General features: G+C 37.0%; 1 pseudogene; it reads right to left on the minus strand.

Moving 5' to 3' along the window:
* Positions 1 to 1,936: 1,936 nt before the first annotated feature.
* LOC147001590 (lactoylglutathione lyase pseudogene) lies at positions 1,937 to 15,705 on the minus strand (annotated as a pseudogene).
* Positions 15,706 to 20,417: the final 4,712 nt, after the last annotated feature.

A 20,417-nucleotide genomic window follows, 5' to 3' on the forward strand; every position in this document is an offset into this window, starting at 1 on the left:
TATAGGTCAGTTCTCAGCAGCCAAATGACAATATACAACTTGTGTAATTCCAGTTTCATGAGATCTGCCACTCTCTCCTGGTTTATAGGAATATTGATTAGATGTTGCCTTTTGTGTGAGTGTATGTGTGTGTGTGTGTGTGTGTGTGTGTGTGTGTGCATGCGTGCATACCACTAGAGCCCACATATCATGGTCAGAGTACAACTTGTAGAAGCTGATTATCCTTCTACAATGTTGGTTCTGGGGATTAATCTTAGGGCACCAGACTTGGCACAACCCACTTTAGCAGCCTGATTTGTTAGCTTTTAAGTAATTTTCCTAGTCCAGAGTATTTTTTAAAGATTTTATTTTTTATTATGGTTATGTGTCTAGGAAGTGGTATATGCTTATGTATAAAGGTGCACATAGAAGCCAGAATAGGTGAGTCTTTCCAATTTGAGTACTGGCAACCAAACAAATCCTGTGGAAGAACAGCAAGCATTCTTAACCACCAAACCACCTCTCCAGCCTTGTAAGTTTGTCTTGTTTTGTTATACTAGTGTATTTGTGGTTTTTTTTTTTTTAGTTTTTTATTATATACTTTCTTCATTTATATTTCAAATGCTATCCCAAAAGTCCCCTATACCCTCCCCCTGCCCTGCTCCCCTACCCACTCCTTCCCACTTCTTGGCCCTGGTGTTTGCCTGTACTAGGGCATATAAAGTTTGCTTTATATGCTTTATATGCTTTATATGTTGCCTTCATATGCACAATATATGCAAGCATAGATTCATATACATAAAATAAAAATAAATGAGTCTTTGATGCACAAGAAAATTTGCATAAGGAGTCTTTCTACAGATGGCATATTCTGTCAATGTGCATTTAACTAACACATCTGAAATGGTAATTATTCCTGCTCTTGAGATAATAAAGGAAATATATCATTTAAATATTTTCCTAATATTTTCCTATATTCTGAGGTTCAGATTAGGTGAGGATGATATTTAGAAACTGGAAATATTTGGAAAATCTGGAAAATATTTGGGATAGATTGATGAATAATAATTTACTGAAACAGGGACTATTAAAGTGGGGAAATGTGTATGAACAAAGTCAGTATTTATATCTGTCCAGCAGCCATGGATGGACTGGATTACCTGAATGAGAGGCTGGAAATGAAAAAGAAAGGGAGGGGGAGAAGGGAGGGCAAGAGAAGGATGAAGCCAGGACAAATTTCTGATCAAGGCTTGAAGTTTAATTTTCAGCACTGCCTTTATATAAGGAAAGTCCACAGATCCTGTCCTTTGTTTCAACTGGATTGAGTTGCAAAGCAAGCTCAGCAGGCTATCACCTCCTCAAAGCTCCTGTAGGAAACTGCAAATGCTGGAAGACCAGGTGACTCCAGTTAGAACCATCCAAAGTTTGCTTAGCCTACTCAAGGCTGGGGGAAGAGCACAATTACTTTGTTTGGTATTTGTAATTTCACAAAGTTATTAGGTAAAAGATTAGACCCAAACCATGGATTTGAAAGGTAAAAAGCCTTACATTTTATTAATTTCCTTATTTGTTTTTGTGTGGTGTATTGTGTGGTGTATTGTGTGTGTGTGTGTGTGTGTGTGTGTGTGTGTGCATGACCATATATGTGTGCTCACTTTTCCATTTTACTTTTCTTTTTAGCCTGAGCAGGGAACTGTTCTAATTATTGTCTAAAAAGTAAAGCCACACAACTTTGTCAAGGTAATTAGATTAGTGGCTACCGGATAATTAGGTTGACTAAAAAGAGAAGAGATTTTTTAAAAACCCTCTAAAACAGGACAATAAGAAGGATTTCAGAATGATTTAAACTGGAACAGAGACCTATCAGTCCTGGAAACTTCTGGTGCCCCAGCATCTTGAATTATGCTGATTCTTGTCCCCATTGTGCAAGGCACCACAAAAGAGCATTCTCATAGAACTAAATAATCATTCCTATTTTGTTACAATTAAGAATCTCAACCTAGTAGCTAAAAGGATCTTGAACAAATGGCAGAGCTTTCATTTTACCAACCTCAGGTTTCTTCATAGATGTGAATCCCAGTTCTTCATATATCTTATAAGCACTGTAGGTCTCAGGAACAGTATTCCCAATGTGACCAAATGCCTGAGAATCTGAGTTGCTGTTGTGGTAACTTTGGGTCTCATCATCTTCAGAGCTCCAGTTGTGTGTCAACCAAATGTAACTTTTCTGGAGAACATCACTGCTATTCTTTCATTCTTATCCTTGGGGATGTCATATTAATAAGGTAAGAAATAGTAATGAGCTATGAAAACTACATAATAGGAAAGCCAAAATTCTTGAGTCAAGTCAGTCCCAGAACCCTCCTATGAAAATTCGGGGACTGCAACTGAGGGCCTCCTTAATCCTGAGTCTGCTGGATTCTAGGAGTTGTGCCTCGGTGTTGGTGGCCCTGGAGGGTCACCGACCAGCTCTGTTAGCAAACATCTGGTCACACCTGCATCTTAGTTTTTGAGACAGAATCTCTTCACTGAACATGGGGATGCTGTTTATAACTCTAGTAACTGGCCATGGAGCCACTAGGACCCTCCTGTCTCTGCCCATTCCCAGACCGTCACAGGCATTACAGACATGGATGATACTATCGGATTTTTACAGTGGTCTGGGGATCTAAAGTAAAGTACTCAAGCTTGAAAGAGAAACACTATAGTCACTAATCCATCTCGTCAGCCCCACCCTGCTTATTTGCTTGATTGTTTTTAAAGTAAGGAGTAGTGACTGAAGCCAAAAAGATGAGCGAACAAGACTGAGACCACAGAGAAATGAGAGAGAGGGAAAAAAAAAATGAAGAAATGAAGGAATGCATACCAAATTGTTGTCTCCGGCCAGCCGACCACATGTTTGGGTTCTAGTCTAGAAAGGCATCTTAGAAACCTGGAAGAGAAGAAGGGCTAGGCAGCGTGAGATAAAGATGTAGCTAGACAGTCATTCTGATTAAAGCTCAATTTTACGATTCCGCACACAGTTATGAAGCAGGGGAAGGGGGCCCGATTCCCACCAAATAATCTTGGGGTCCAGTAGCAGGGTGACAACGTGTATGGCTCCGGAACAGCAAAGTGGCAGGTTCCAGCAGTGGGCTTGGCAGAACGTTTGAATGGCAAGCTCCATCCCCGATGTAAACAGTAGAACCTTTAAGGCTGGGGGAGGGGAGGCTACATCTCCAAATAGGATGGGTGGGTAAAATTAAACCATTTGAAGTTCAAGAGTTTTGCAATTTGCATACAAGTACAAAAACAACTTGAAGGTTAGTAAATATTTATAATCTCCAACATGTGAAGAATTATTAAAGACAAAGATTTACTCAGTAATGCTTAGTAGAATGCTAGCCATTGAGGAGAATGGGTGTGTCTACATAGCATTGCTTAATTCATACTCTTAGAATCACAGTCCAAGAATTGAAAACTGTCCTGATATACATCTTTGAAAGCTTTAAAAAAAACTGTAATCAAAAAAACCAAAAGAACAAACCAAACCAAACAAAACAAAAAGCAAACAACAATAAACATAGAATTTCAAATGACATGAAAAAATATGGATTTACGTGTCATTTTCCTTTGTTCTTTTTCTTCTTTTCATTACAAGACAAAGTAACACAAAACTCAGGGAAATTCCATGATTACACATGTCTTTCTACACTTAACATTGTTATCTCAAACCAGAAAACTCTGAGGAAGCAAATGTAGTGACAGTGACCATCTCACTTCACATAAAATTATTTATCCAAGAGGAGGAGTGGATTTCTCCTGAGCTCTTATTCAAGTTTTTCTGAGGAAATTAGTTTGGCTCCTATTAGGGAACATGCATACCTCTGACACTGTAGCTCACACTAATGGCAGTAAATAACAATACCAACATTTTCTTTCCTTTGATACAGTCAGTTTGTAAAGGAAAGAGAAACAAATAAAACAAGAAGATTCATGCATTAGGTGAGGATGCCTAAGTCTAAATGTCAAACACAGAAATTATTTAGACAATTAATTGGATAACATACACACAAAATAGATACAAAGTGTACAAGAAGAAATTAAATGAATGAAATAAAGTAGATGAAATTTCCATTTGTGCTTTACATCAAAATACATGCCTATTGCTGCATCTGGCTCTCACTCATGTACTGATAACACCCTTCACATAATTATGTGTTCCAAACCTCAAACATTACTACCCCCTTGTGCCTTTTGGTATACAATTCTTTTGGTACTTCATTCGATCTTCCTAACTATGATGCACTTTCCAGTGTCCTGATAATTTCCTCTGAACAGTGTTGTCAAAGGGCCTCTTTCCTCAATATTTAGCCAGACATAGATGATAGGCTATTTTCAATCCAGCAAATACAGGCACACATCTATGTATATATATTAAACATACAAAGCAGCTGTGGGCTCACTTCCCAGGATGTCAAGAAGTTAAAAACAGCATACGCATGTATGCAATATATAATGGATTTCTCATAATAAAGTGCTTGAACTATAAAACCCTAGTCATTCCCTACTTCTTTTTCTTCTTCCTCCCATATTCTTTGGATTCTGAAGTATTTTTAGATACTCACTTGTCTTGCAGTTACTTATAAGTAAATATAAAGAAAATGTAAAGTGTTTATAAATCTTCCTTACTCATAGTTCAATGTTGGGAGCTATTAAGACAACACAATTGTCCTGATCTCTGAATTGGGCATCTCCCCTCTGAGAAGAAAAGGGGGTCAAAAGTGGGCCACCAACGCACTGCTCCGAGAACAACCACAGAATGTTCCAGCCCTAAGTCAGCGCTTGTCCAGACTACAAGATGTACCCTGATACCACCAAGTTCCTGCTTCCCCATGTAGTCGCCAAAAGAAAAATTTCCGCTGCCCCATTCCTCCTACTGAGAAGTACTTACCCTTTTGCTTCTGCATTTAAGCCTTGAGCCTTGCTGAATATAGTGACACATTGACACAAATCAGACTGCTTCCTTGTAGTTCATTGCACTTGGTTCTCGTCTCTCCCTTCCCCCCATTTGGTTCTTAGGAGAAGGTCCCCTCGAGACCCCCGAATAACTGAACCTGCTGGATGGGTCATTTCAAGCTTTCTTTCTAGTCTCACTCAAATGTACACAAATTGGTTGATTAAGACACATTGTTTATTTGTAGGGTCATACTGTAAATTTTAGTTTACCAAGTGGTGGAGGAAGGGGAAATAGAAAAGATCAGCAGATAGAAACAGTTTCTGTTTAGAATGAGTTAAATATTACAAAAATAGTGATGATAGTTCATAGTGATGTAATCCTAGTCAATGTCACTGAGTTGTCTATTGAAAAAAGAAAACACTTTTATTTATATTTTTATATAGCCTATAAATTGGTAAGCTCCATAAAAGGAAAAGTACAGAAAAGTCCCTCAGCTTGAGTTCTTGGGAGGTCTGGAGAGATAAAGATTGAGCCCAGGTAACAATGCCCCAGGATTGTGTTAGAGGATGCAAAAAAAAAAAAAAAAAAAAAAAAAAAAACTTTGTTTTTCCTCCTCCAAATATGTGAAGGTCTCCCAAATTTTTGCTATTATCACAGTGCTGTCTGTGTATCTCTGAAACGTCCTCTAGGGATTCACTTCCATGTCTCCTATATGGACAAAAAAAAAAAAAAATAGACACTTTGCTTTAGAATGAAAGTTCAGTCTTCATGTAGCAGCAGCTTGAGTGTCTCATCTAACCTCTGTAAGTAACATAACATCTAAAGAGCTCTGGGACCTGTGTAGGATCTAATTCCATAAATGTCACGCCTATATCTCATCCAAACTTATATGAAGATTTCCCAACATGTCCGTTAGTTTTCTATACATAAATACAGGGTTTAGTCTGTATGTCCTCTAAAATAACTGTGTAGGCTATATCCTTTGCTAGGCACAGTTCTACGTGTTCAAGTGTGATGTTAATAGGAAACATGGAGTGAGTAAATTATCAATTAGTGTATTCAAACTACTTTAAGTTATTGGGAAGTGATTAACCTATAATAATATAATTGAGGAAAGATTGAAATCTAAGTCACCTGCCCATGAGAAAAGACTGAATTTTCTGGTTACTGAAATTTCTTTAAAAATTTCTATCAGCATGATTCCGAACTCTATTACAAAATATCTGTGGAAAGAAACTTGCAGGAAATGTGATGCTGCACTCTCTTTTAAAGTGTTTCTATTTGACACTTATTATTATTTATTATAATTTATTTATTTTTTGTGCTATAATCAAAGAAAAACCTTGAATTCATATAAAGAAATATACAAAGTAAAATAACTCAGCAAGGCAATTCTGTTTTTGTAAATTGTGAGCCAAGATCAAACATCAAGAGTGTCTAGCAAACACTCTTGGCAGATATGATAGCCATCTTTTCTTACTGCTATAGATAGTGACTGAGTCTCATCTTCTTTGTGGGCACTTGAGTTCACACCCTGATGCTAATTGACATAATGTGGGTCCAATAAGGAAATAGGAGTTCGTGCTGGCTTTCCACCACTTAGAAGTAAAAACTGAGGTTCCTTTGATAGGAAAACAAACAAATGAACAAACAAACAAGCAACATTTATCATTGTGAAATAGGTGAGATTAGACCCTATTTTGACCCTATTTATTCAAAATCAAATAAAGCAAATGGAAAAACAATTTACCATTCATGATAAAATGATCCTAGCTTATTCCAAGAAAATATTTTAGGAAGAAACCTATCATACATTTTGGGTCACAAGTGCCTTCTAATGGGAAATTACTGTAAGTATTATTAATGTTTGGCATTTAGGGAAAATGAAGTTAGAGTATGAGAATCACAAACAACATTCCTTGTGAGATGAGTTGAAAATCAAGCCCATTCTGTCTCCAATCAGAACATGGAGTGACTTAATTAGAAATTGATAGTATTCAATCTACTTTAAGATACTGTGAAGTGGATTAACCTGTAATGATAAAATCGAGGCAAAGATTAAAAATCTAAATGATGTGGTCTAACTCACTAAATAACATATTCATCTTTCATGAAGGAGTTTCATAAAACTTTCCCTGAAAGAACCAAGAATTTTCCTTATTCTCTACCATTACAGCAATTAAGGAGTCTGCATTTTGAGCTTTCCTTCCTTCCTTCCTTCCTTCCTTCCTTCCTTCCTTCCTTCCTTCCTTCCTTCCTTCCTTCCTTCCTTTCCCTCCCTCCCTCACCCTTCCCCCCTCTCTCTTTCAATTCTTCCTTATTTATTTTCTCTCTTGTTTGTACATTAATAAGAAATAGGTGTGGAGGTTGTAGAAACTATATTCTTCACAAACCACTATATAAACAGCATGAAGATAGCATTGGGGAGGTGTTTTGTGTATTGATGTTATACTTCTGCTGTTCAGTAATATGTCACATGAGACTAAATGTGCCATTTTCCACTTGTTTTATTGGTGAGGGGCTAGGGGCAGACTCCCTGATAGGCAAACAGACAGACAGACAGAGTGGCCAGTATTGGTTAGTAAAGATGGTGAAATTCCAAGTTGGCAGGCTTATTTTGTCCCTTCAGACAAAAGCTCAGCATCTTGAAACAAGTGCCTTGTTTTCTCCTGCCAATAGACCCCTTGTTGATGGACCAGCTTAACAATTCAAGGTCAGGTCAGCACATGTTTAAAAAAAATGTGAGGAAATCAACCATCCAGTCTTTCCTCAAACTGACCTTTCTTATTATAAGGGGAGAAGCCCATTCAACCTTCAAGAGAATAGATTTTCTGCTTCCCATTGTCCCCTCTGGCTTTGCAGAGGGTCTCTTTCTCCAGGTTTCTGCAGCAAGTCTTTGTTTCCTTACCCCTAATACATTCTTTCTTTCAAATGCTGATTCTGCCTGCTACCATTTGTAGTATTCAAATTTTCTCACCTGCTATTCTAGAGCAAGATTTTACCTGCTTTTAGCTTTTCAACTGTCAGAGAAAACAATATTGGCAGGCAAAATCTTGGGTCCTTGAACCTTTTACAAGCCTTTCATGTATTCCATTAAATTCAGTCTGATGTTCTAGTACACAGCTTCTTCAGTGAATTTTGTGGCTCATGTCCTTTGTATTCTTCTCACAGCCATATCACATCCTACCTTCCCACTCTAAATAAATGAATTTAATACCTAATATTTTAGGTGATATTTTAACTTTTGTTTGATTTATTTTAGTGGTGCTAATGGTCTAAGCCTTAACATTATATATCCTAGAAAATATGCTATACCTCGAGAAGGCTGACCAGTAGCATCTATCTTTCTTCTATGCTTATCTCTCTTTCTTTCCTTTTCAACAGTGTTGTAATTACTAAAATACTTCCTTTGGAAGACCACCTTCTGCAAGCTAAAAATTCACCAATAGATAGCTTCAGCCAGGAAGTCATTGCTGATCATTTTAGGGGAAAACAGATGGCTGCCAGGAAATAGCACAGCTGTTCCTCAGTTAAAAACAAACTTAATAAAAAAGACAGTTTTTCACTTTGCAATTCACAGTCCATGGGTACCACAAAGGCATAGACACTTAGACACTTGTGGCACTGGGTAACAGAAAGTTGGCTTTGTTTGAAATGTTACTTTAGTGAGCTGTTCTTTCTGAGAAAAGGCCAGTTCCATCAGTCTTAGATTTGCTTTTATAAATAATTCATGAACTCTTTTTGAAGAGTTTGAGCACTTCACAAAATTTTAGTGGAACCACAGAAATCTTATTCTCCTCCTGCCCTCAATTTCCCCGTTCTCAATATGCTGTGTTAGTTTGGTGGGTTTGCAACTATTGATATTTTAGATTTTCCTTCCAACTGGTTTTTGACTCAATGGATCTATGAGCATCAGGGTGCAAATCTGAGGGGTCAGTACTTATTTTTGAGGTTGAGGTGAAAGTGTAACAAAGTAAAAACAAAATTCTAGGCCTTTAGGCCCAGGCTTGGGAATGTGACCTCTGTGACTCATTGCTCCAAGGTATGCTAATCATAAAACAGATAGTTACATCCCTCCACCCACCCACTTCCTGGGTTCAAGGAGTATTCATTCAAAGAAAGTCACCCTGACCCACCCTGACCATTGCTGGAACCCGCTATGCAAATGTGCTATTGTTAGGGGCTCTTAGAAACTGTCTTGAGAAATGACCCTCACAATTACCAGGTATTCCTCGTGACTCTTGTAACTTTGCACTTCCTTGTGACTCTTAACTGGTATCTTTGGTATTTTCCAACAACAGCACTTCCCACCTCCTTGAGTTGTGGTTTCTTCCTTTAAATACCCCCTTATCCAGCTACTCGGGGCCCCACAGTCCTCTACCTCTGCGTGGCGTATGATCGTGGGCCTGAGAGCGCTCTTGAATAAAAATCCTCTTGCAGTTTGCAGTAAGACCGTTTCTTGTGGGTGATTTTGGGGTGTCGCCTCTCCTGAGTCAGAATGTGGGGGAGTTCTCACATGTTGGGTCTTTCAGAGGCTGTGTTGAAATTTAAGGCTAACGGATCTGTGCCTGTTAATTAGTGACCACCTCTCATCTCTCCTGATTACCTTCCATCTCTTACCCTCTCCCACTATTAGCCTTCTGGAGCCATTTTCATTTCAAGTGCCTATTATTCTGGATGGTTCCGCAATTGCCTGGGACTGGCTGTCTTTACATTGATTTATATTTTAGAATCTGATCCTTCTTGTATGCCTCCTTTCTCTGATTTTTTTAAATCACAAGTCCTCAGAACTTTGTAAATAGGTATCAGCAGAGGCAACCAAAGGTTATTCTTGGGTATCACTTAATAGAGATACCTTTTCTTGTCTATCTTTAAGTCAAAGTGTACAAGTAAATAGTTAGCACCTTTATGCATTAGACAGAGTTAGTTTTGAACTCTTACCAGAAAGCTAGCAAGCCACTTATTCCCTTTACTGGACAAAGCTCAACTGGATATTGTAAGCTTTTTATAAGGATGTTCATGCCAAGATAGGTTGGTCAATTTCTCTTTCTTTAAGCAGTGTCATCAAATCTCTGGCTGCGTTTGGCTTGGTGTCAACAGCACTACAGATACTACAGATAAACATAAACAGCATTTTACACATGAGGAATCATTATGGGAAGCTGTCCCCAATCTCTTGCTTATTGTTTTCACAGCTTTATAGAAACTCCTGGTTTTACTGGCCTTGTTTCTGACCAGTGATGATGGTTTAAATCCTAGGGACAGAGCAGCTCAGAAGGAGCTTAAAGCTCTTGCTCCAGGCAAGCAGCCATTGATGCCAGAACTGACACCTTTCAAGATAGAATAAAGAGGCTCAAGGGCTTATGGGGAGAGAACAATGCTCACTGGGATTGTGAAGTATTCATTGAAACCATGAAATAAACAAACCTAAGACAAAGGAAAACTTATGACCAAGACTCCAAAAAGACAGTTTTAAAATTTTTAAAAATATACATACATATATACACATATGTACATATATATGTGTATGTATATGTGTGTGTGTATTTCTATATGTATACCTATATACATGTGTGAGGAAATGTGTCTGAATGTATCAATATATAGTATGTACACAAAATGTATATTTTGCATAATATTTGTGTACTATCTGTATGTAAGAATAAGGAACACAAATATCTATACAACTTCACTTTTATGACTAGTTACAATAACATGAACTGAACACTAATTACACTCATTTGGAATTTAAAATGTAAGATACTTTAACAGCTCCATCATAAAAGTCTATACATATCTTTTTATCATTTTATAATTTTAGTTTTCATTTTGGTATTCTTTTTCTGTAATAAACACCAGGACAAAACTACTCTGATAAAGGAAAGCATTTACTTGAAGCTCACTTACAGTTTCAGAGGTTTGCAAGGAACTTACTATGATACAGGCAGACATGGTACTGGGGGAGGAGCTGAGAGTTCTGCCTCTAGATCCACAGACAGCAGGTAGAAAGGGACAATGGACATGCCATGAAAATGTAAATCCTCACTTCCCATTCACATTGGCATGTTTCCTTCAAGAAGGCCACAATTCCAACAAAACCACACTTCACAATCCTTCTATGAAGTGCCATTCCCTGGTGACTAAGCATTCAATATATGAACCAATGGGAGCCATTCTTATTCAAATCATTACAACTCCTATTTTTTTTTCTTTTAGCTAATTATGTAGTTCCCCCACTATAAGGACTAAGATTTACACAAATGTCTGAAGCATCCCCAAATCATTTTGCATCTGTCTACTATGATTTGCAGTATCCACACCTTGTCTGCATTGCCATGGGTGGACAAAGCATCAGTCATTTCTCACTTCTTTCCTGTAAGATTACAGCTGATCATTCCAATATTGTCCTCAAGAATTAATGTAGAAGAAACACCACTGCCCAACACAAAAAGTGGCACTTCCCTGTGCCAGACAAAAGTGCAGAAGCTTTGAAATCTTACCTCATCCTGTATAATTCATGATTCATGACAGCTAGGGAGAGTATAACCTCCAAACTCAGTTGGCTGTTTTTGTTTGTTTGTTTTTGTTGTTGTTTGTTTGTTCATTATTACTCTACTCAGAGGCTTCAGAACTAACATATTAAAAGATATTTGTGGCATAATTGTTATTTGAAGGCATTTAAAAACCATGAAAGTCAAAGTTCATGTGTAAAAGAATAGTCACCAGATACAAATGTTGAAGTGCCAACTTTTTCTGAAATACCAATATAACTACTATAAAAATATTCCAGTAAATGTAGAGAATCACTTAGGGAAACTCTAAAAATCTCAGAAAAAGTGAACAGAAATGTTTAGAACTAATTGAAAACTTAACAAACATTCACAATGAAACATTAGATACATTCAGTGTTCATAGATTATACTACTATGTATATTGTAGTATACTAAAAGACACAATTCAACAGAAATGTTTTCTTAAGTAGCTCTAGACACAAATTGGCTAAAATTAAGTTGTTTGGGGAGAAAAGCTTCAAGTTACTATGATTCTGTCTGGAGTGAGCAAGGCTTCATCAAAGAATTTAAGAGGTGATTCTATCTTTTGCTTCTTCCATTTTCTACTGGTTGGCCAACATCCTGGGCTTGAGGTTGTGTCCCTCCATATTGTATACCACTGTCAACTTCATCTAGCTCTTATTGCTGTCACCCATAAGGACACTTGTCAATATTCTGAATATTCAGAGGATATCATCAATAATCTCCTAACTGCATCTTCAAAACCTGTATAAAACTGCATGCATGTATGTGTGTTTTGTTTATCATATTTATAAATCTGTGTATATCATAATTGAGTATTAAAAAAACTATGAGGCTAACATTATTCATCTATTTGAAAAACCTAGAACCACTAAAGAGACAAGCCTGTGTGCATGTCTGTGAAAATTTATCTAGATTGGGTTAACTGATGTGGGAAGATTCACGTTGGGAATTATGGGCACCATTTTAAGGGCCAAGATTCTGGCCTGCATAAAAAAATCAGCAGCCAGATGAAGATAAACATCTTTCATTCTGTTTCCTGATTATGGATTGTTGCATGTAACTTTTGCTATGCTGCTTAATCTCCAGGAATAGGCTGTACTACCAGCCCCCACCCTGCTTCTCTTGAGTCCACTGATAAAAGACAGACACACACAGTTGTTTAATTTCAACTTGCCTTTTGACAAAATTGCTGTGTGCTACTTTTATCCCACCTGGAAAAGCATGCCCTTATCAATATCCTTAGCTCTGTACCTGCCTACCTGCCCTAAACTTTAGTTTTCCAGTTACATCTAGTCTCAGCTAAATACTCCTTATCCCTGGCCTGTAGGAGGAGCCAGTGTGGCCACTCCTTTCCAGATCTCATATGTCTGATCACCTTTTCTCCCTCACAAGCCTGATGAAATCTCTCTCTCCTCCCTTGCATCTATTTGCTTGCCTCCAGGGACCTGGAAATCCAGCCTATCCCTTTCATCCAGCAATTGGTCCGTGGCTTCTTTACTCAGATCAAGGAACAAATGGGGAACAGGACCTTAGCATCAGAACCACCTTACAATGAATATAGTGAGACAAGCTGCAACATTTCCCTACCACAATTGGCAATTGGCCTTGGCACAATCACTTAAATCCTTCCTTCCTAAAACAGCCCTTGCCAGGGTTTTTTATTAGTGTTAGGAAACTGGCACAAAGTAGTGAAGCTGTATCTGTGACAAACCATATGGTTCTTAGGCTTTGAACCTGATTTATAGAAGGAGTGGAAAAGAATTTCAAACTTTGAACTATTGAGTGCTGCAAGCAAAGCTTAATTGGCCATTGTGGTTAGAATTTGGAAAAGTCAACGATCAAGGGAAATGCAGACAGTGAAGATCTAGCTTGTTATATTTCACCATGGAGCAAGGACTCGCCTGGGAACTAGGCTTCCAGATTATATCATATCTAAGAAACCTGTTGTATTTTATCCTTTTCTTTAGATTTTGTATGAGAATTTTTTAAATTAATGACTAATGTATTTCACAATGAAAATGACAAGACAAAATATCCTTCTTTTGTCTTATAGGTATTGTTTATAACTTTTATCTGAATCTACAATAGGAAAGAGTAAACAAGGGCTAGAGAAATGGCTCATAGGTTAAAATCACTTGACTGCTCTTCCAGAAGTCTTGAATTCAGTGGTGGCTCACAACTAGCTATAATGGTATCTAATGCCCTCTTCTGATACTCATCAAAACCATGCACTCATATATACTAATATACATAAAATGAATGAATAAATCATAAAAAGCATAATAATGAGACAGAAACAAGTGAGACTTTTAAGGAAAAAAGTATAAACAAAATTAAAGTTGCAGACCAGTACATCCTTCACTAAATGCTTAATTTAAAAAAAAATGGATATAATTGTCAAATATTAACTTCTCTTTGTCTTGAGTCAATAGATAAATGTGTCCAATGGCAAAATCCTACCCAACAAAAGCTTCAACTTGTGAAAATGCAAGTTCACCAAAAAGGAGAAAAAGTAAACTAAACTACCAAGAATGAGCATTCTTTTCTAAACAAAAGCCTAGGCAAGTGTTCTTACAGAAACAACCAACCAGACCAGTGGTTTTCAAGCTTTCTGATGCTCTGACACTTTAACATTGTTCCTCATGTTATGCTGATCCCAACCATAAAATTATTTTCTTGTTATTTTACAACTGTAATTTTGCTACCGTTGTGAGTTGTAACATAAATACCTGATATATAAGATATCTGAAATGTAACCTTCAAAGGGAATACAAACCACAGGTTGAGAACTACAGACCTAGACACACAGATGTCGTGACAACTGTGATCCAGGTATGCCAGGATGCATTTAGAGCTGGTAGCAGAACTCTAAAGTAGTATTCATGAAGTACAGTTCTCAGAGAAGTATGCAAGATCAAGGACACTTCTTCCAAGTCTCTAGTTAGCTATGATGTCAGGCCATACAAGGCTATAGTCAAAAACATGTCATGAAGTTCTAAAATCACATTTTGAAAGAAATACAGTTATAGAAAACTTTTCACTTTGAAACCATGACATGCCATTCCTGTCCCCAAGGCTCTTTTGCTATCTAGTAGTTTAAAATGTATTCAGTCCAAATTCAAAATTAAGTCCCTCTGTCTTAGTAGTTCTGCAAGTCCACATAAATCTAAAACCCAAGGTCTCTGAAATCAGTCAGTTTCTTAAAATGAGACCCTCAAAACAAAAGTTACATGCAATAAACAAACCCAGAGAGTAAAAAATTCCATTTCAAATGCAACAAAGGAAAGCACTGCAAAGAACAATCATACTAAATAAAATCAAAGCCCAACATCTCCTTTTCCAATATGCCTTCTGATGGCGTTACTTGGGTGGAAATATATTTGAGTATCTCTGTCCCCTCAGTATGATATACTTAGCCTCTGTCTTGTAAGAGCCCCACATAGTGCTGTACAATTTCCTACAGTAATTTTCCATGTTTTGGGAATCCTCAACATCCTGGGGATTTCAGTGTAATTTAGCCTTTACCTTCCTTGCTTTTGGGCTTGGTTTATCAAGAAGCCTCAGGAAAAGAATCTTGTCATACAACATACTGTCTGGCTTTATGTCATCTTGGCAAATCTCCATGACCATGAAAGTCTTTCATTTTCTTGCCTTTGTTTTTTTTTTTTTTTGTTTTTTTTTGTTTTTTTTTTTTTTGGTTTTTCGAGACAGGGTTTCTCTGTATAGCCCTGGGCTGTCCTGGAACTCACTTTGTAGACCAGGCTGACCTCAAACTCAGAAATCTGCCTGCCTCTGCCTCCCAAGGGCTGGGAGTAAAGGCGTACGCCACCACGCCCGGCTTTCTTGCCTTTGAAACCAGAACAATGTGTATAATGCAAATGTTTGCTAGTTTGCAATGTAGCATGCCACATCTCCCATGTAAGGAGTGTTTAATTTACATCTGGGTATTTTTGGCTGAGCTGCAAAAATACTTCCCCCATCAATTTTGCTGAAGTGGAATGCCTGTGAGCTCTCTTTCTTCAAGTTCTCTCTTTTTCAAATGTAGCCTTTCTAGAATTCTTCAGTTTTATATATACCCCAAAACTCCTTTTGGGTATATTCTTGCCCTAGTATGCTATTATCTCATTACCCTGTGTGTAGTTTCTCTTTGATGGTATGAATCTCTATGACACTTACAGATACTGTTTTTTCTCATTTGCCTTATCCTTAGGTTGAATTCACTCACACTACTTACCTTACCAAACTGTCCATTTTCATATATTTTATTTTTGCTCTGCTTGATGCTGTTTTTTACCTGAAGATTTGTCAAGGGGCCATGAATAGTAACCATGCCAGAGTCTGAATACTTTATTATCTTGATATTTTTCTCAGTAATATCAAATTATATTACCTTTGAATTAAACTTATCTAAACTTTGCAAGGTATGGGATGAATTCACTAATATTTATAGACATTACATAATATGAATTATCTCTAGCCTAGTTTCAATATAGTATTTATTCTTTCTGGACCCTAATAAACTCTGCAGTAGCTGTCCTCATCTCTACTTATGTTATGGTCTTTTGAGATCTCACCAGAATGGCTCATTAAATAGTGGCAGCAACATGCTAGGGTTTTTCTGGCCTGCAGGCAAAAATGGTTCCAAATTCTATCTAAAAGATATTTCCAAAAGCATGCATACTTCATGGCCTGATAGTTACAGCTATGACACAATTTTGGACATCAATGTTCTATATTTATTAGCTTTTAACTTGATGTAATAAAAGCCCTGATAAGTAGCAATTTCAAATTAGAAGGCTTTGTTTTGACTTACAGTTTGATAATACTATCTATTATGATAGGGGAGTCATGACACTGGCACTTTGTGGCAGTAGGGGGTTATGACAAATGTTAGCTCATTTTTTTTTTACGTAACCAGCAGAGAATAAACAATAAGCTGGGTTAAACTTGGAAAGCTCTAGTCCAACCCTCCTATGACTCCCTTCATCCAGAAAAGTTCTATGCCTTAAATGTTCTAACTCTCCAAAGGGCACTACTATTTAGGAATGATGAGTTCAAGCACATGGGGACATTTCACATTCAGACCAGAACAAAACACAAGGTAAGAGAACTTCAAGATGACTGTGGATATAGTAATAATTTTAGAAATTAACAGTGAAAGTACAATTACAAAATAACTAATAGTAAGTACTTTATTAAGGTGATGCATTACCCTCCACTATATGGAAAGGAAAAACAAAAGATAAGCCACAGATAGAAGCCATTGCAAAAGAAAAATATCACATTCGATGAAGGAATATTCTGTTAGGGGTTTGATTGTGCTTCCATGGGAATTCGTATATCCGGTGCAGCTCCTAACCAACAGTTGTTTTTTTGACAAGTCAGTAAAGAGCCAAAGGCAAAGACTTTTAGGATTCCCTGGGCAAGAAACACAAAAGAGAGAAAGAACAGAATCACCATGATCGCAAGGCAGAGGGAACAGATTTAAGAACCTGCTGACATGTAAGGAACTGAGGCCAGTCTCCTGATTGGGTCTGAGGTAGCAGAGCTAAAATATAGATTTAGCAAGTATCTACTAGCAATATCAAAAGTGCATTATGTTAGGCATATGGAGATTCAGGAGTGGCATAAACATTGACATAATAAGGCATATTAAAAATAATGCTGTGTGTGTGTGTCTTTTCATTTGTGAATACAGAGGACACTAGCAGGTGGCAAGAACTGCTATCACCTGCCTGGAGCTCAGAGTGGCTTAATAGATTACTGCTCCAATATTCTGTAAAGTATATAAAGAATTCTGAAATATAAGAGAAAAAAACCCAGATTGAGTGAAAATGTATAAATGTTCTCAACTGTGAATAAACAAGTAGAGAGGAAGATATTCAGTCCCATGTTACTGGCAATTATAAAAATTGAACAACAATGAGGTATACGTAATAAATATTCAAATAGAGAAAGCTCAGAATACTGTTAGCACAAACAAAGGTATAGATGTGTTACAACGAGATGCTGATAGAAATGAAGATACTGGCAAGCCAATTCAGATCAGAGCCTGGCAGTCTCTGAGAAAACTCAGTAATCTAGCACTCAACACCTAGAGTTTATTCAAATGATTTGAGAAGGTAGGCTTACACAAATCATTCAAATGGATTATTTAAAGCAATTTTATTCATGTTTAAAATGTAGTCCTGTTTAATAGGTAATTGATTGAACTGGTGCAAACAGAAATAAATGTCATTCACTACTCACCAAAATGAGTCTGAAAATGTTTGAAGGAGAAAACGAAGCTATGATAGCAATGAAGAGACATGACAAAGCATGACAATGGCACAAGCATCCATCCCACACTGTTACACTGTGCCCATAGCATGTTGAATGACAATTTGTGCTGGAGGCTAAGCATGTTTAGAAACTTGCTATAATTTCTACCCTTTAAATAAAAGCATTTCTTAAATCAGGTTTCTAAAGATTTGGTCTTCATATAGAGTTTGCTTTCATATCTCATTTTGTTGGGTCCTTAGCTCCCTGCATCTCCCTTCTACTCCCTTCTCTTTAACCAAATGTTCTCTCTTCTATTTTGCTCTTCTACTTTCCCAGACCATGCACTCCTTTAAAGCTTTATCCACCAGCCATAAGGATTCCTTTTTCCTGATCATTGCCCACATTTACTCCCTATGCTTCCACATTTGAAGATGGAGGATGAATTAACATTGAAATTTTCTATAAGAGAAAATACACAATAGATGGTTTTCTGAGATTATGATACATTATTAAAATCGTTTCTGTCTCCTCGGGTGGCACATGCCCAAATTAGGTTAATCATATTGAATATTATTATATGTTACTTCTTTTTGGAGAGCTTAGATTTCTTAATAGTCTGAGAATCCCCATAGGTGGCAGCTGACTTTGCTCTCCTGAAGCCCTAGTTCCAGGAATCTGATAAGAGAGGCACAGTTTTGTGAGTTGTAGGACACATCTGTTTAGTGTAGGTGTTTGTGTTGTGTTAGTAGGAAGAAAATTACCATGTAGTGATGGAGGTAGAAATGAAGGTAATTATTGCCCGCGCTTTTGTCCCCCCTGGTAAGAACATGCTCAGGGCAACCAGAATCTTCTGCAGCACAAGCTTTATTGCTTACCCCATCAGGAGCCAGTGGAGAAGAGAGAGAGAGAGAGAGAGAGAGAGAGAGAGAGAGAGAGAGAGCGCCAGAGAGAGAGAGATGGCGGAGCCCCATCCCTTTTATGGAGGACTGTCCTCCGCCTCGGACGTAGCTTGCTTGTTTACTACTTAGAACACGGGTGTCAGTGCCATCAGCACCATCTTGTAATGGCGAATGTGAGGGCGGCTCCTTACAGGTAATACAGAGTGAAGCATAATCAGAAACTCATGGAGGGTAATTTACATCCCGGAGATCCTTGCACATTAATCTTCCTAAGTTACATTTGAACAGACAATTGAAGATGATAGATTAAGCATAATATACCAGAACCTAACTCTTGTCTCTTCCCAGCAATCCTTTTTAAATTACTAGGTAATTGTAATTTTACAGTAAGAGATTTCATAGGAACTTATTTTAAGAATAACTACTAATGAATCCTAGGAAAATTAGATTCACAAGTTAGAGTTAATACTTAAACTTGCAGGATTATATCCTGCTGTGTTAAAAAATGATTTGGTTAAGGCTTTTTGAGAGAACATTTTATCTTATGTGTCTTCCCACATAAAGTTAAGATTTCTAATAAATACAAAGACTTTTTAAAACTTATTTTGTTCTTAAATGTATTTTCATATAAATATCAACATTTATGTGATGAAGAAATATAAATAAATCAGATTATAAAACTTTCACAGAGATGATATTTAAGACTATTAAGTTTTGAAATTGAACCCATTTAAGAAAACAGACTCTTCTTTATAGGACAGCATTGACATGAAAATTTGGGCTGGATGCAGCAAGATTGTGATATATGGGATGTTCTTTGATGATATTCTTGTTAAGAAAACAAAAACTCAGAGATTGACTGTATGTTCATTCTTGTATATATAGAAACTCTAAAGTATTTTTTCTGTACCCCTATTACCTGAAAAATACAATTTGAACAATTTCTCCTGATATAGACAGCTCAAACACACCACCACCTCAAAAGGGAGCATACTGAAGAATGTCTCTTTGTGTGGAAAGCTAAGAATAAAAATAAGTTCAACTACTTAGTTCTCAAATGATAAATATTAATGTCTAGTAAACAGATGAAAAAAATATTCATTCCCATTCACCAACAGACAAATGTAAGTGAAAACTGTATTGAGATTTCATCTTAGTTCAGAATTGTAGTCATTAAGAAAACAAAACATATGGTGTTGAAGCCAAGGACAAAGAAAGAAACCTCCTATACTGAGGATGGTGTGTAAACTAGTTCAGCAACTGTGGAAGACAAGATTTCCATGGAAAAATAAAATCTATCACTTGACCTAACTCATGACATTCATTGGCTGTATTCCAAGCAAGCACACCACAGAGACAACTGCTCATTAGTGTTTACTGCAGCACAATTCACCGTACATAGCTTATAGAATTAACATGATTACCTAATGATAAAGGAACATATAAGGAAAATGAGATATATAAAATGAGGTGTATACTTACAATAAAATTTTCTTCTTTTACCCATAAAGAATAAAATTATATAATTTATAGGAAAGCTAATACTGATCAAAATAAGAACATTAGTAAAATTAAGTGTTTGTTTTTCATAAAGATGAATATGTTTTCTCTCATGTGTGGTGCCCAGATCCTATATGGATATATAAAATCACATATGACTGTACGACATACAGGTAAAAGCAGAAGGATCTAAGAGAACTAACTGGGGTGAGAGATGCAAGAAAGGAGCAGGAAGGTTTCCAAGAGGAATATTTTCAATATAATGTATAGACTTATGTGATGGTGTCCTTATATAATACACTA

The sequence above is a fragment of the Mus caroli genome, unplaced genomic scaffold (assembly GCF_978045245.1).
Source record: "Mus caroli unplaced genomic scaffold, Mus_caroli_1 scaffold_13, whole genome shotgun sequence".
NCBI lineage: Eukaryota > Metazoa > Chordata > Mammalia > Rodentia > Muridae > Mus > Mus caroli.